The following is a 7,497-nucleotide window of genomic DNA, read 5'->3' as shown; positions in this document are numbered from 1 at the left end:
ATAATTTGATTAGCTTCTTGTGATTAAGTGTGGTAAATTACATTATTACTTGAGAAAGACTAATGGTTTGCTTGATTCCCTTGTTTTCTAAAGCGTAATGAGTCTTGCATGTTAAATTTATACCTGAGAAGGATAAACTGCATAGTTAGGATATAAGATCTTTACCCGAGAGGGAGAGCATCATACACTTAAGGAAAACTATGGTCTAGAGTACCTGAGAAGGACTTAGATACGGGAATTATCATCTAGAGGAACAAAAGAATCTGTTAATTGCATTGAAACATAAATAGAATTGTTAGTGGTTGATTTCGAAACCCTAGGTTTTATCATTATTTGTTTGTTTCTTTAATTTTCACATTATTCCTTTATTCTTAAACCCAAAAATCAATATCTTCTTTTACTTGATTGTTTATGTGATTTTGTGTTTGGATTAATTTGGTTAGGATTTAAATTAATTATCAATCCTCAGTTGGAACGACCTCGTACTTGCACACTATACTAACGACGATTCGTGCGCTTGCGAGTTTTAATTAAAATTTCACAACAAATTTTTGGCGCCGTTGCCGGGGATCGATGATTGAATTTGATTCTAACTTGATCACCAATCTGATTTTATATTTTGTTTATTTAGTTTCTACAATTTTTGGTTTTAAGTTTGCTAACATTTATCTTTTTGTGTTTCAGGTTCTGTACCTTCTTTTTGACGTAGATTCTAGATATCTTCCTGGAAGTTTTACTAGGCTTATTGCATATCACCGGAAAGCTACACGAGCCTAGTTTCCAACGCACTAAGCAGATCATCATTCGGAGCTGTGAGCTAAGAGATATTTGAGAAATACCGAACAATGCTCAATCTGCGCGGAAATTTTCCTGATGACTTCTATGATCTTTTTCAACTTCAACATCGGCTTCGTGCTAATCTTCACTAAATCTAAATCCCAGGGAGCTCTAAACTCTTCTCTTTACTTTCTTGTTTTTATTTTTTCTTACTTATCTCTTTTCCATGCTTTTATGTGCATTGCGTGCTTTAATTCTTTCAACATTGAGGACAATGTTAGATTTAAGTGTGGGGGAAGGGATTTCAATTTTTGTTTCTATTAGGTTGTTAGTTTAAAAATTTGTTTTCTTTGTTCTTTTTGCGTCTTTGTTTTTTGGTTTTTGTTTTCTTGAGTCTTAAGATGCCTTTCAACAACTATGATGAGTATATATTTCAGAAATCATGGCTTAAGAGGATCATATAATTGAGATGATGTTTGACTTTATTCTTTGGTTAACAAGGATGTATGATTGTCATATGTATGTGTAGTGGATGTGGCCTTGCTTACATGGTACAGAAAATAGCATGTTAGGATAAGTTTTTGATTCATTACATAACCTATGTGAGATATTTGAGCCTATTTGCCTTTTCTTCGTTGAGTGTAGAATGAAAAAAATATATGTCATCTTATTTTCTTGGCGATGATTTTGTTGATCTCATTATTCTTTCATCTTGATTGATTACTTGCCACAGATTAAGTTTAATGGACTATAGAATGCTAGAATTCACTCTTATACTTGTTGAGACTTTTATCAATACATGCTTGGACCTTGGAAAGGATAAAGGCACCCTAGGAAATTATCATCATTGCCAAATTGCCATGTGTCCCTATTTGTGTGCACAAGATGTGCAACCCCCCTAGATAAACCCCTTTGAGCCTACATTGAGCCTTTTCTTTCATCACCCTCATAATCCTTAAACCATAAACCTTAGTATAGTTTTATCCTTACCCGTGTTCTAAAGACTTAGTAGAGCTAATTTTGAGACATACAAGAGGTTTTTGGCGTCAAGAATGAAGATGGAGAAGAGAAGGAAGTTTTAAGTGCGGGGGTAAGACTTGTCCATAAAAGAAAAATATATGTATGTATATGCCGTGAAGAAGAAAAAAATTGAAAAAAAATTATAAGTGTACGGCAATGAAGAAAAAAATATGATAATTGTTTATGGATTTTAGTCCCCCCATTGTGGATTTGGAGTTTGCTTTGAAGTGAAGGCCTATTCAAGAAAATTTGGTCTTTGTCCAATTCACAAGTGTTCAAAGGATGTTTAGAATGAAGCACAACAATGATGACATTTGGCCCTTTATGAAGACTTTGAAGGAGTCTATGACGTTTTTACTTGGTGGAATTTCAAGATTGTCTCTCTACATCAACAAGAGCTCTACTAGGTTTTTAGGATACTTTGTGATTTTTCTATCCCTTCGTTTCTATAAACCCTAAGCCTTGGCCCCATTACAACCTTAATTATAAGACCTCTTTGATCCTTGAAAAGAGCAGTCTTTGATCTGTGGAGATGAGTTATAAGAGTTGAACCTATGGCTTGGGTTCATTTGTGCAAGTAGTTGGTATCCTTCATGAGATCATACTTGAAAAAAAATATTTTCAGAAAAAGGTTTTTATTTCTATTATATGTGAGCTATTTGTTTGTCTTATATATTATCTCTCTCACATATAACTTGAGTGAATATATGCTTTTGCATGAGCCGTGAATCTGAGAAAAGAAAGAGGGTAAACCGGTGAGGATTTGAGTCATAACTTGTTTGAAGCATGCTGAGATTAATATCACCAATGTTGCCCCCATGTCCTACATGTTTATATGTTAAGTTATATGTTTTTGTTAACTCTCGAATAAATGTTGGATTGATTATTGGTTGTTGTGCTAATCTTGTTGCCATGAAAGTATGAAATTTTTTAGACTAACGTTGAAAGGCTTAGTGTGTTTTTGTTTGTTTTGTTTTGTGTCTTTATGTTTTTAGTTTTTGTTGTTTTGCTCGAGGACTAGCAAAGTCTAAGTGTGGGGGTATTTGATGTGCTCATATTTTCCTATATTTCTTTGCCTCTTAATCTTAGTATTTATGCTTAGTCCTCCTTATTTCGAGTCATTTATGTTGTTATAGTGTTTTTGTAGGTTTGTCTCATAAAGAGAAGAAAAGAAGTTAAAATGAGCTAACTAGGATTAAAAGACGCCCAGGTCCCAGAATCTGTCTGTGCAGAACATCCAACTTCGCTGAATTACTGGGAGTTACTCAGATCGAATCAGACAATGAGCCTTATATCATTGGAAAGCTACGGATGTCTACTTTCTGCAGAATTTTACAGATCTCGATTTCGATACTTCTGGAAAAAGTTATGATTATTTGAGTGAAGATAGGTCGGACAGGAAATCTGCTCGGGAATTTACAACCATTCGTGGAGAACTCAAGTTCCGTGGCACAAGATCATCAATCCTAATGTTTCAAGGAAGTTAATTCAGATGAGGATTCAATGATGAACTTATTCCTACTTCTACAAGAGATATTTCAAGCTTTTCCCATTCCAAATGAAGAAAGGAATCTAAATCCAAGTTTTACAAGGAAACATGAAGCCAAAGATGAGCAGAAATCTTCCCTATATAAGGGAGCACGAATTTACATGAAAGGAGTCTCGGAGCACAATGTAGACGCCTAAGGAGCAGAGACGACTCATCCATCTTCCCTTTCTTTTCCCTTCCATTCTTTTTATGTTTTTTTTCCTATGTTTTAATTAAATATATTTTGTTAAACCTTTTCTAGGGTTAGGATGATGCTCTATCATGATTGTGTAATACCCGCAATTTTCCATTTCGTCTCGTGAAATTGTGCCAATTGATTAAAGTGCTTTTGCACGAATATTACCCGAAATAATTCAACTTTTTGAATTATCGAAGTTTCGAAATATTCGTTTTAACAAAAGCTCGAATTGTGCGATTCAAGAAAAATCGACTTTTCTACGTACGGAATTTGGGAAAAAACTTCCTTCATAAAAGTTGTAGAGCTCGTCGATATGATCGCGTGCATATGTCGAACGAAATTTTTGGAGTTCGTACGATTATGTTACGAATTTTGGAAATATGAGATTCTTTTTATAATCTCTTTTCCTCGGATTCTCTTTTAGAAATTTCTTTTTCTTCCTTTTCCTTTTCCTTTTCCTTTCCTCCGGGTCTCCTTCCTTCTTTTTCTTTTTCTCTTTTTTTTTTCTTCTTTCTCTCTCTCGCTCGACCGAAACCGAAAACAGAGCAAAGGCTCTTCGGTCTCTCTCTACCTCCACCGGCCACCAAACGGCGTCGAACCACTTCCTTTTGCTTCGTCTCAGCCTTGCGCAGCTGCCAGAGGCAGCCTTGCACCGTGACACGGCCACCAGCGGCGGCGGGAAGCTCCGCCCGGTTTGAGCTCGTTTTGGAAACAAGCTTGATATCTCAAGCTACCGGTCACCAATCCTCACCAAAATCCATCCACAAGCTCGCCTCAACTTCCTGAAACTCCCAGAAGCAGCCTCACACGGCGGCGTGGCCCGTAGCAGTGGCTGCAAGTCAAACCCAACCAAAAACGAGACCGGAGCTATCGATCAAGATATCTCGAGCTGTAGTGCATCGTTTTGATTGATTCTTTTTCCAGTGGGTTCCCCTTGATGTTATTAACAACTATCTAGAAGGCATCGAGGCCTGAAATTGAAGCTTTGACGTCGAAATCGAGCCTTGCCGGATTCTGCAAAATTCTGGAATTTTTCCGACCACCGAAGCTTTCGATCGGTATATCTCGAGCTACAGACCATATTTTTCTGTGATTCTTGAACCAGTGAGTTCTTCTTGAGTTTCTTAACAACTCTTCAGAAGGAATCGAAGCCTTAAATTGACGTTTTTACGTCGAATTGGAGCTCGCCGTTTTCTGCAGTTTCTCGCCGGTTTCTGGAAAATTCCGGCCACCTTCATACTGTTCAAGGTAATTTTCGACCCCTTCCGGTCATTTTCAGACTTCGTGCTAGTTATGAAAGTTGTCAAGCATGATGAGAGGAAGAAGAGCAGCCCGGCCCCGACACCATTGGTGGTGGTCGGCGGCGGCTCTGCCACTAACTCCGGCGGCCCTTTCCGGCCACCTCCGGGGATCAAAAATATGGTTTCTGTACATTTTCAGATTCTATATTTCAATACGATCATTTCGATATATTATACGCAATTTTTGGATATCGTATGATTAAGTTATGAATTTTTAAGTTTAGATCGATTTCGATCGTTAGATTTGTGATCTGTGAAGTTAGGACCGTCAGATGGACTTGTAGTTTTGATATGATGATCTTATGACTGTCCCAGTGGCTTTGTGTGGTCATGGGCGAAGATCCGACCGTTGGATCTTCGTATAAATGCAAAACAGTGATTAGGAAGGCGATCCGTGAGGATCCGACCGTTGGATCATCATGTAATTTCAATCCGACCGTTGGATTGTCGTTTGATTATGTTTTTGAGTTATTGGCTAAGTTAAGGTCATGTTTGATTAGGTGATCGACGGTTGGATTTGGCGGACGATTCGTGAAATTGTATTTTGAGCTGTTAAGAAGACGCAGCGGGAATTTAGAGGTGAGTAAACCTCACGTGGTTCATATTACGAACCGAATAAATTTAATTACCTTATTTTGTCGTAATTGCGTGAAAATATTTATGAAATAAATATTTGTTTTAAAATCATATGGACTTGATCAACTACGGTCCATGGGTAAGTAAAATGATTTTTACTATACAAATGAATTTCTCGGTTTTATTGCATGTGAACTATAGTTGGTAATAGTGATTATCCCTGAGCGGATAATTACGTATATATATATTTACGTGATTATATGTGAATGGTGTGACATTGAAGAGTGTGAAATTGGGATGATTAAATTATTATGAATTGACATGTGACTTACCATATTTATATGTGATGAACATGATTGATGAGTTCTTGTTAATATTCATGATTTACATTGGAGGATGTATAGAGTTAGAGAATGTAGGGTTCTGAGGATGAGGTGTCCGAAGTTCGACGGTTAAGGATAACCGGAGTGTTTGAGTACTGAGGACGGGGATGTCCAAGGTGCGACGGTTTATTATTAACCGAAGTTGTGTGCTGAGGACGGGGATGTCCAAAGCGCGACGGTTTATTATTAACCGAAGTATATGGTGCTGAGGACGGGGATGTCCAAAGCGCGACGGTTATAGTGTTAACCGAAGTATTTTTGCCGTTGCTTGACCCTAGGCCAAGGTGTCAGAGGTAACGAGGCAGTTAGAGCTCTAACGTGTTATGGGATGGGACCAAAGTGGTGATAGTGTTGTGAGATAGGACCAAAAATGGTGATAGTGTTGTGTGATAAGACCAAAGTGGTGATATTGAATGGGTTTGACGTTTGCGTCGTGGATGTTGAGATTGTTGGTTGTGTTGTTGAGTTATAAGAATTGTAATTTAAAATCAACAGTTCTTTCTTGTTTACTCATACTGGCTGTAAAAAGCTTACCGGGTTTTGTGTTGTTGCAACTCCCGGTACACTATTCAAATTGTGTAGCGGGAAATCCTACAGGTCAGGAGAACCAGGACGGTGATCGGGCTGCTTAGAGTAGTGTTATGTGAATTACAGCATTATATTGTGAGGTGTGTTATGCTCATTTAGAGCTTTGCAATTTTACTTTGTAAGAGTGAATTGTAATAATTAACTCGAGGTTTTCGAGTTTTTGTGTTGAGTGGCGAGTGGTGTGTTTGTTTGTGAGAAAAAAATTCAGAACGTTATTTGTATTAATTGTTTATTCATGTTTCGGATTTGAATTGGTTATTCAAAATTCGGGGCGTGACAGTTTGGTATCAGAGCGTAAGGTACATATTTGGTGATAATCAGTACCTCCCGAGTGATGGCCCGTCTGCAGCGGATCCCCATCATATACTCTTCGGTACTGGTATAATCATTGGGTATGTCTTAGTATGGGGTCTAGACAACGTGTAAGTCCGTAGGACGGTAGAGTTGTCTACTAAGTTCGTATTAGAATAAGTTTAGTTTCCGCGAGTTGTGATCTTCGAGGAATAGGAACCTCTGGATTTAACTCTGATGAGTCGGTGAGGTAGAGGTCGAGTCTGATGTAGGGACAGGATCTTTCTATGGAGACAGTTGAGGATGAGGTGGAGGCATTAGAGGTTGAGTTGCCTAGTCTACCTGTAGTTGATGTGATGGATGTTATTCTTGGGTTGAAATGGTGAAAGAGATTGAGACCCTAGGAATAGTTGAAAAGAGAATTGATCTCACCAACTCAAGATGATAGGAGTGTGAGAGATTATGAGACAGAATTCTCAAGACTATATTGGTGTACGAGTGTAGTGATGTAATTTGGGAGATACTTATGTTACCTTTAATAAGGGTAGTATGTTAAGTGATCATGGCATAGGTTGACTTTGTAAGTGAAGTGGTGGAGTTTGTGTAGCTTCTTTGAGTTATAACCTTTGAGGAATGGGAACCTTTGGATTAAACTCTGGTGGAGTTATTGAGGATGGTTTCCACGAAAAACAGTATCCTTATGTGCATTGTAGTCGTTGGTTGTTGGGGTCATGGTGTTTGACCAATGCTTGTATCTAAAGTCGTTACGAGTATTTGACTAGTAGTTGTGATATTTTCCATTAGTTGGATATGCAGATGTTTTGAGTTGAAGAA

General features: G+C 37.9%; 1 long non-coding RNA gene across 1 annotated transcript; it reads left to right on the top strand.

The window, feature by feature from the left end:
* The first annotated feature begins 4,487 nt into the window (after positions 1 to 4,487).
* LOC133707809 (uncharacterized) lies at positions 4,488 to 6,623 on the top strand. Its single transcript, XR_009845291.1, has 3 exons — positions 4,488 to 4,772; positions 5,326 to 5,404; positions 6,367 to 6,623. It is a non-coding gene; the product is annotated as an uncharacterized LOC133707809 (long non-coding RNA).
* The last annotated feature ends 874 nt before the right edge of the window (positions 6,624 to 7,497 follow it).

The sequence above is a fragment of the Rosa rugosa genome, chromosome 5 (genome assembly GCF_958449725.1).
Source record: "Rosa rugosa chromosome 5, drRosRugo1.1, whole genome shotgun sequence".
NCBI lineage: Eukaryota > Viridiplantae > Streptophyta > Magnoliopsida > Rosales > Rosaceae > Rosa > Rosa rugosa.
This window is presented reverse-complemented; position numbering and strand designations above follow the sequence as displayed.